Genomic DNA, 10039 nt, shown 5'->3' on the forward strand with positions numbered 1-10039 from the left:
GTCACTATACACACGATGTGGCTAGAAGGCTAGTTTTCTAAAAGAATGCTCTCTCCCTGAACGGCACAGTGACATCGCCTAGCATCCCAAACAAATTGTTCCTGCCTCTGAACAAATATCACATAGGACACATGCCTAGAAAAAGCTAGGCCAAGCAAAAAACGCTCTGAAAAAGCGTAACATCACATACTGTCGCTAATTAACAAGTGGCCTCCTCCTCTGGGGAGGAAGGGGGGAAAAATCTATTATCTTTAAAGGAGCTTCCTAACTCATGCATCTTCTGCCATGCCCAAAAAGCTATGATTTTCCTTATGTCAAAAATAAAATAAAATAAAAAACCACAGCAAAACAAATGTTACCCCATCCCACCCCTCCCTGCAAGGTTGCCAATAAACAGCATTGGAACAGATTTCAGTGGAGGATAGATCATAGCAACCAAATGCAACGATTCCATCTATCTCTCTGCCTGGGGAAAAGGCCACAGATGTGGGGAATACACATAACACAACTTTTGCAACCAGGCAGCAGATAAAAGGCTTAGCATTCACCTGATTTCAGAACGGGAGAGCAAGTGATTCCATATGGATCTCCATCCTGCTAGAGACCGAGGTTGTTTTGTCCTGCTTGGGATATTTATATCTAAACTCTTCTCCAAAGCAGCCTCTGTGGCTGTTTTCCTCCTTGCTTGTATTCCAACAAAAATATTACGAGGAGGATCATGCAGGGAAAAAAAAAACTAACCCCCCCCAAGGGTCACCTACATACCAGCTGAAAATGCATTTATTTATAGAACATTTTGGAGGGGGAGAGAGGAAGTGTTAAATTGGTTTAGCTGCCATTCCTTGCTAGCAGTGATACTGCATTTTCTTAGATATTTGTGACTTGAGAATTCCAATTCTAATGCCACTTGTGTGTGTTTGCATTTCTGCAGGCTGTTTATTATTTGTTACAAATATTTCTACGGTGCTTCCCTTCAACACAAAACTCAAAAGCGGTTGGGAATACAATCCAATATTTAAAATAATTGTAATATAAAAACTGCCCTAGACACTTCCAAACAGCAAAGGGAGAGAAGAAAGCAAAGATGAAAAGCTACATTTTCAGTAAACATATTTTTTTAATTATTATTAGTGGCCCAAAGTTCTTCATATGGAAGAGTGAGATAGCGATAAAAATAAATAAATGAACCAGGAAGGTTAGAGATTAGAGTGCTATTCGCTGGACAGCAAACACGGAAGTAAACATAAATTGCGACAAGCACTACATAATTTAATACTGTAGCAGTAACTGCACTGCATTTAAGACTTCGGAGACTGTCAACATTACAGCTGTTTTAAGGGAATATCAAAGAAGAAGAAGAAGGGGTTTTGGAAACCATCATCTCTAGCCCCTTTTTATCCTTTGCACCAGGTGTGAGAAACCTGCCCCTCTCCCGACATTTTTGGCTGCCGCAGGCCTTCGCATCCGATGGCAGGATGATGGGCGGATGAAATTCTAGAGGGCCCACCCCGGACTCCTGTTTTTCTCCCGACAGAGTCACAGCTGAGAAGAGCTCAGACTGAGGACAAAAGTGATTAATGTGGTTTTTTTTTCTAACGAGTATTCAACAGATCACTGGTCCTGCCAGCCCGGACTTCCAGGAGCTAAAATCTAAAATATCTGGAAAGCCGACAGCTCATCAAGTCATGACCCAAGACCAAAACAAAGAAGGTGTGATGGAAGTGCATCGTACTAAAGGGCTCCTTGTGGAGCTGGTAACTTGAATTTTCCAAGTTTCATTGCTTTTAGCCAAATCTTCTTATTCTAGTTCCTTGCCTACTGGAGGCTGGGCATTATCAAGTCCGACTTTAAATGTGGCAGCGCTAAAATAACAGTTATATCCAAACCAGCGTCTCAAATTCTCCAGCCAAACAAATATTTCTCATTCCTCCACTTCTTCCTCTCCATTTAATCTGCCTTGAGCGATCAGCTGGAACAAGCTGAACTTTCTCCACCTCATCAAAGCAGTCCAGATTCCTGTCTTGGCCTTTTTTTCATCCACTTTGGTGTCGCATCCTTGGTTACCCTCTGGATCCAAGAAATTCTTTGACGTTGTGCTATATCCACATTTTAAATGCTCCTTTCTTTTTAAGTAAGTCTTTGACATGTAGATTTATTGCAAGATGCTGAACATTTCTTGCATGGAGAGAGCGACCAATTAAAAAAATGGTACGGTGAATGAATAAAGACCAGGAACTCATGAAATTAGTAGACAGCTAGAATAACTTGTTGTTTTGGCTAATCTGCTATCACTGTGATTTTGTATGTTAAAATCTGCATGTATAATTCCATTTTACCATAATGCAATTTTTACCTGGAAAATCAGTAAAAGAATGCCTAATTCTTCTGAAGCAAAATCCAGATCGTTTGCTCCTACAAATGCTAAGACCAAGAACTCTCACAATCCTTTTTCATGGACTGTGTTGCATGGGGCTGATGGGCATTGTAGGCATAAACACCTGGCGGGCAACATTTCCACAACCAACCTGCGACACCCTAAAACAGGTGTCCTTCAAATGGATGCCCTCCTGATCAGCTCTGCAACAAATCCCATACTTCCCCAATCGGCAAGGACCATGCTTGTGAATCATGGGAGTTGTAGTCGACCACATCTGGAAAACCCCAGCTTGGAGAAGTCTCCCCTGAAGCCTAAACACTAACAGAGATTTGGGGTTCTTTCCCATTGTTTCCACCTGCCTTTCCCAAGAAAAATTAATGCAGATTCCCCCCATTCCCCCTAAATATAACAACCAGCGTCTCGCGGGGTCATGGGCAGCCTATAGAATAAAATAAAATAAAATAAGACTTTGGTGTGTACCTAACGAAGCAACATAAAACCAAACACACAGGCGAGTTTCCCAACCGCCGTGAGAGAGAAAATTAGTTACCAGAAAAATCTCTCTCACACACATAAACAAAAAAACAACATTAAAATATATACTCTGAACACCACAGATTTCGTTTCTCTCAGCACCGGGATCTGGCCTCCCTTTTGAAAATAAATAAATAAAATAAACCCGGGGTTTCCTTCCGTTAAGTCTCTTTTCCGTTTCATTTTCGCCGGCCCCTCCACCGAGGGCCCCGCCGCCCGCCCGTTCCCGCGAACGCTCCCGCCTTCAGACGTGTCAGGGAACGCGGGTGTGCGCGCGGGAGGGAGGGAGCTCGGCGAGAGAGGGCAAGGAGGGGGGTGGCGGCTTGGGATCTCCCCCCCCAACCCCTTAATATTTCCAGCTTCTGGTCGACACGCGTCCGCGACCCCCCCCCCCACCAAGCCCCATTCCCACGGCGCCAGCGGGTGCCTCGGCCTACCTTTCCTGCAGCAGCAGCAGCAGCAGCCGGAGGCTCGGGGCGGCTGGGCAAGCGAAGGGGCGCGACGGCCGCGGGGTCCCCCTCGGGGAGGGAGGCAAAGGCGCCGGAGGCAGCCTCCCGGGCGAGGGCCGTGTGTGGGCGCGCCTTTTCCGCGGGACGGGACCCCCCTTGGTCGTCTGGACGCGGCGAGCAAGAGGCGAGCTCCACAGCTGCTGTCCTCCAGGCTGCTGCTCCCGCTCCTCCTCCTCCTCGCTCTGCGGCTCGGCCCGGAGCAGCGCCTCCCTCTTCGCCTCCTCCCGAGAAGGCGGTCCGCACGGCGACCCACAGAGACGGGGGTGGGTGGGTCAGACTCCCCAGAAGCCAGAGGACAAAAAGAGGGTGGTCTCTGGACAGCCAGCCTGGGGAAAGGGGGGGGGGGACACGCCGATCTTCCCCCTGATCACAATGGGGGGGGGGGGAAACTGCGATGACCCCTAGGCCTGCTGGCCAGTGCTGCTGGCTGTGGACTTTGATCTCGTGACCTCCAGCTTGGGGCCAGACACAAGTCAGGTTCCACATTATGGGGACCCTTGTCAGGGTGTTCTAGGTATGAAATACTCAGCAGTGGTTTCCCCTTCCCTCCTTGTCGGGGAACTCTGCAGCTGGCCCAAGGACACCCAGGCTTGGCCCACACTTTCCCATGGCCAGCTGTTCTCTGTAAAAGGAGATGATCTGTCACTGTGATTGATGAGTGTCAATCGGCTAGTCTTTTGTATGCAGGGATCACACAAAAGACTATCCCCCCCCCTTATCACAACAAAATACCCATAACAAAAAAACACCCTGATCCCAGAAACACCAAGTCTCCTGAAAAGAACAAAAGCCCTGATCCCACAGCTACAAATACTCACCCATCCCACACTACACCAGAGCACAGACAAGAGTTCCTCCTCCCGTCCTCTGAAGATGCTGGCCAAACGTTAGGAAGAAAAACCTCCAGAACACGGCCAGACAGCCCAAAAAAAGTTACAACCACCATCAGATGCCGGCTGTGAAAGCCTTTGAGATCACATTTTTGGACTTATTTTTTTTTCCTCCCTCTTTCTCTTCCTTCACCTTTATTTGCCTCAACAAACGATGACATAGCATAGATAACTCTCTTGATTTTCCAAAACAGTCCTTGCCAAGCACAGCCGACAAACACAACTGCATTTCACAGGAGTTTTGAAAGAGGTGGCCGTGTTAGTCTGTGCAAGTAGATCAGCCAAAATCCAAAGAAACAAAACAAGAGAAAACAAAAAAAACACACTCATTAAACCTAAAAGACTACTATATTTTAATGTAGACTTTAATGGGCACAGCCACTTCATCAGAAATGGTGAATGGAATACTGTATCAGGTTCATACTAAATATTCATTGGCTTTTGGATGTCTGATCCGTTTACATGCAGTGATTTATGGCTTATGTTGTTTTAGGGCTCTGTTGTAAAAATTCCTCAGGAGACAAAAAGCAGACTCGAGGCCTGGGCAAAGATGGGGGGGGAAGGAGAGAGGAGGGGTGTATGTGTGTGGGAGTTGAAGATCAAGAGGGAGAGAAAAAGAGTATATTAAATATAAAGGTTTAAAAAGATAGCAAAGGAATCACATGTGTCAATGTAGGGACTGCTGACAGTTTTTACCTCTGAGCCTTGTAATGAGAGATGGGCTTGGTAGTTGTGAAGAAAATAACAGTGGCAGTAGATGACAGCAGAAGTGTTACATTTGGTAATGACTTAAGAAACCTAGGCTTATATTCAGTGCATTTGTACGGGCGTCCATCATGCATATAAGTTTTATCTCAGGTGTCTCCCTCTGTATTCTTGAGTTGTAATGATTCTGTTTTAAAATAGTGACTTTCAAATTTCTGCGGAGTGTCCTGGTGGATTGAAATGCTTGGAGGCAGGTTTCCATGTATAGTTTGGTTTCAGACGTTCAATTTGTGACTGTTGACCTGCTTTTGTAGAGTGCAGAGGGGTATTGTTGGTAAAAGATGGCATAGATCGCATTAACTGATGAGCAAGTGATATTGTATGTGGCATTGTTAAGTTCTGTAACTGTGTTGCCAGAATAGATGTGTGGGCAGAGTTGGCATCTGGGTCTGTAGCAGGGTTTAGAGCCCCTGTGTGTGTTGCTGTTTTGTGGCTTGTGTGTTAGTATTGAGGTTGGAGGGTTGTCTGTAGGCAAGTATGGGTCTTCCACCAAGGGCTTTGGAGGGGTGTGAGTTCTTGTCAAAGATGGGCTGGAGATTGCTTACGATGCCTGTGAGTGGTCTCAGTTGTGGACTGCAAGTGACAACTAGCGGTGTCATTTGGTCCACTGGGTCTGTCTGGCAGTAAGATACTTCTGCGTATGCGCCTTGCTTTGTTGATTTGTTCCTTAATCATCTGGGGTGGGTACTGTAGTCCGAGGGACACATTTTATAGATCCCTAGGTTTGGAGTCTCTGTCCTGTGAGTTGGAGCAGATATGATTGTATCTTAGGGCTTGGGTGCATAAAGTGGTTTTTGTTGTGTGTTCAGGTGGAAGCTGGAAGAGAACAGGTAGGTGTATCAGTGGGTGGGTTTCCGGTTCAGCTTGGTGCCAAGATGTCCATGTTGTCGTTTCGCAGTTGCATAGAAAATCCACCTGTTGCATACATTGTTCCATTGTTGTTCCAAACAACCCCTGCATGTTGATGTTTTGGTGAAAGTTACTGAAATCATGGTGATATTTTTCTAGGGATTCCTTTCCATGGGTCCAGATCAGAAAAATGTCCTCTGTGTACCTCAAATGGAGGAGTGGCTTTTGGGTGCAGCAGTTAAGAAAGGCTTGTTCCAGGTCAGCCATGAATAATGTGTGCATATCGTGGAACCGTGCGGGTGAGTGCCCATTGCACTTCCATTCATCTATAGGGAGGTTTTATTGTCAAAAGTGAAATACAGTAGCTGTGTGTGAGTACAAAGTCACGGACGGTGATGATTGTGTGGGCTCCTTCCTTGTTTTGAATGGTGTTTGTGACCGCTCGTAGTCTGTCTTTGTGTGGGATTGTTAGTATACAAAGTGCCTCTACATCCATTGTACTAGCTAGGATGGTGTTGTCAGGAAGGTTGTGTGTGGACTGAAGTTTTCTTAGGGGACTGAAAATAAAATGGCCAACATTATAATGACCTTGTACAAAACGCTGGTAAGGTCGCGCCTGGAGTATTGTGTACAGTTCTGGTCGACGCACCTCGAAAACGACATAGTGGAACTCGAAAAGGGGCAGAAAAGAGCGACCAAAATGAGGACTGGGCCGAAGCACCTCCCTTCTGAGGAAAGGCTACAGCGTCTGGGGCTCTTTAGTCTAGAGAAAAGGTGCCTGAGGGGGAATATGATTGAGGCATATAAAATCATGCAGGGGATGGATAAAGTGGATAGAGGGAAGCTCTTTTCCCTCTCACGCAATACCAGAACCAGGAGATATCCACTCCAATTGAGAACAGACAAAAGAAACTATTTCTTGACCCAGCATGTTAGTCTCTGGAACTCCTTGCCACAGGATGTGGTGATGGCACCTGGCCTGGATGCCTTGAAAAGGGGATTGGACAGATTCCTGGAGGAATAGTCCATCACAGGTTACAAGCCGTGATGGGGATGTATATAATCTCCAGGCTTGGACGGAATGTATCTCAAAATGCCAGATTCAGGGCATCGAGATAGGGATCTCATTGTCTCTTGTGCTCCCAGAGGCATCTGGTGGGGCCACTTGTGAGATACAGGAAGCGGGACTAGATGGGGCCCTTGGCCTGATCCAGCAGGGCCCTTCTTAGGTTCCATGGTATCTTTTACAGAGCTGAGTGTGCTGGTGGCATAAGGTTTGAGGACGGAACCCAAATACCCAGATATCCCAACTGTGATGATGTTCATGCAGTGGATCTACTGGGGTTTCCTGGTCTGTGTACGTATTTTCAGTAGTAGATAGAAGGTTGCTGGTCCCTTCCACCAAAAGCTAGTCTTATCCAAAAGGAGGGCTAAGGAAAAAAAAACCCACAGTATGTGTCCCATGATTATCTCTCTACACAGGGTCAGATTGGGTAAGAGACTTAAAGATGAGGGCAGGATTGAGAGGCAGAACAGGATCATCCGTGCAGAAGACCTGCAGTGTTGCAAAAATAATAATAATAATAAAGCACAGCCTCTACTACTTAATGTGCATCTATGGGGGAAATAATATAGAATAAAAGCCAGCAGATTATCAGTTCAGAAGCTCACCAAACTGGATCGAAGCAGTGGCTCAAGCCCAGATTTTTATGGCCTGCCTTTCCCCACGCAGCACAGTTCACAAAGCAGAGTAGCATATGTGTTTTACCTATAATTTAGAATTTATGACAAGTCTTGAGGAGGGAACTCCCAATATATATATTTAAAAAAACCATATAAAATGCAAAACAAGAAAGCCGCATTAAAATGAGAAGGCATCCTTCCAGCACACCGTAAAGATCCATCGAGAAATAATGCAAAGGCACGTGATACAGTTAAAGAGGTCCAGAATGACTTAATAAGTTAATAAGAAGGAAGGACTTAAAAGGAGCAAAGCACGTGTTTTAAGGCTGGGAGGAAAACGCTGGAGAACATTGCCTCCTTGTGGCGGGAGCGTGCAACTGCACGCTAGGGCTGCGGCGCCTTCGTATGGAGATCGCCATTAGGTGGATCCATTAAAAGGCCGCCGGTTTGCTTCGCCTGCGAAGGGCCGAGAGAATGGAGCGCGTTACTATATTAAATGAAATTATGGCGTGGCGTTGCAGGGTAATTTCTGCCAGGTAATATCATGCTTGCGAGAGGGTGAGAAAGGAGGACGAATCTCCCGGCGTTGCTTTGAATACCGTTTAGAGTCCCTTTCTAACCAGGTGGTAGCGTGGCCGAGTGGTCTAAGGCGCTGGATTTAGGCTCCAGTCATTTCGATGGCGTGGGTTCGAATCCCACCGCTGCCAAAATAATTTTTTTTCCAGCCCTTGTAACTCGGATCTGCCCCTTTTATTTTGTATGTGTGTGAGTAAGATCATGTGTTTTAACAATCCTGATTTGTTTCTCTAAACAACCAGGGAATGTCCGTGCTTTCATAGGAAAGTACACTACTTGTATTTATACCACTGCCCTTCTGAGCCCATCCGTCTCCTGCTGCGTCTTCTTTTCCTGCTACCCTCCACTTTTTCTAGCATTATTGTCTTTTTTCCAGCCAGTCTTGTCTTCTCGTGAGATTATTTCCAGTAATCCCAATTTTATACCATTTTTAGACTCACTTTATTTGTAACTCTTTACTGCTGATTCAATAGAGACCTTTACTCCTCCATCCAGACCACTGTTTGTATGAAATATTAGGACTGGATCTCATTCTTCTGAAAGAAGATGAAGAAAAGGAAAAGGAGGTCTAAGAAGAAAAGCAGCCTCTTTGGGACGGAGGGAAAAATAAGAAAATATCAAATGCGCAACCGGAAGCAATGCAGAGAAAACCTGCACAGGTGCATCTGATAGAACTGGGGTGGAGAGTTATCATGAAATTCTTGCCAATAAAATCTGCTAGTCTTTAAGGAAACTGAAAAACTCACTGTTGCTGTTTAGTAAAACAATAGTACAGCAAAGAATCGGGCATTTCTCCTCTGGGAAGTTTACTCTCCAAATAACTACTATAAAAGCAGGAGAGGTCAGGGCAGGTTTAAAACGAAATAAAAATGATACATCACTTAAATGTGCATGAATAAATAAATGAAAAAAAGCAGAAGAAATAAGGAAACAGATCAAGTGCAAATTCAAAAATTATATTTACCTATATCTTTAAATCATAAATATTCCCCCCCCCCCAAAGAAAAGAAGGGTGTATCATTTCTAGCAATACAACCATGCCACATGGATGCTTGGAGTGGGAGGATGTAGATTTTATTCCGTCCTCTTAATGTCAAAGATGGCCTTAAGGTAGTTTTCAATCCTAGGTGGCTCAGAGTATATTATTTTTTTCTTTTCATTCCAATATGTTTGATTTAAACGCTTAAAAAAACAAGGCTATATACCTTGCCGATAGCAAGAAAAAAGTTCTAAACAGTCTTTATGCAATGCAATGTGATTTTGGCCACATACCATGCCAAAAATAACCGTGCTGATGTCCAACCTTGAGTAGGAGAACACCACTAAGAATGTCGGCCAGAATCCTATTATTTAGTAACACTCGTGCAAGGGATATTGCGTAAGTCCTAGTGGCGAATTGTCATTCCTTAATGAGGTTCTGGTTGCATTCCTCTGTGAGCTCCTGACAAGAACCAGACCAGTATCTAATGAGTGGCACTTTGCTGGCAAAAGTACCCAGTTTCCTATATGCAAGTGTAAATTAGCAATAGGATTTGGGCCTTAGTCTATATCTGTATTTGCATGACTATATCCCAAAAATCCTGTTTGTACTAATTACAAGGTAAAGGTAAAGGTTCCCCTTGACAATTTTTGTCCAGTCGTGTTCGACTCTAGGGGGCGGTGCTCATTCCCGTTTCCAAGCCATAGAGCCAGCGTTTGTCCAAAGACAATCTTCCGTGGTCACATGGCCAGTGCGACTTAGACACGGAACACTGTTACCTTCCCACCGAGGTGGTCCCTATTGATCTACTTGCATTTGCATGCTTTTGAACTGCTAGGTTGGCGGGAGCTGGGACAAGCGACGGGTGCTCACTCCG

At 45.2% G+C, this 10039-nt stretch overlaps 1 protein-coding gene and 1 non-coding gene across 5 annotated transcripts in view; one reads left to right on the plus strand and one right to left on the minus strand.

Annotated features, from left to right (window-relative positions):
* The window catches only part of EEF2K (eukaryotic elongation factor 2 kinase), a 55733-nt gene extending 52247 nt beyond the window's left edge, over nucleotides 1-3486 (minus strand). For all 4 annotated transcript variants that reach the window (XM_078381228.1, XM_020799558.3, XM_020799559.3 and 1 more), the window contains exon 1: nucleotides 3349-3486. The gene's annotated coding sequence lies outside the window, so the exon portion shown is untranslated. The remainder of the gene's footprint in view (nucleotides 1-3348) is intronic.
* Nucleotides 3487-8232: 4746 nt separating this feature from the next.
* Nucleotides 8233-8314, plus strand: TRNAL-UAG (transfer RNA leucine (anticodon UAG)). The gene has a single exon. It is a non-coding gene; the product is annotated as a tRNA-Leu (tRNA).
* Nucleotides 8315-10039: the final 1725 nt, after the last annotated feature.

Source organism: Pogona vitticeps, chromosome 13, assembly GCF_051106095.1.
Source record: "Pogona vitticeps strain Pit_001003342236 chromosome 13, PviZW2.1, whole genome shotgun sequence".
Lineage (NCBI taxonomy): Eukaryota > Metazoa > Chordata > Lepidosauria > Squamata > Agamidae > Pogona > Pogona vitticeps.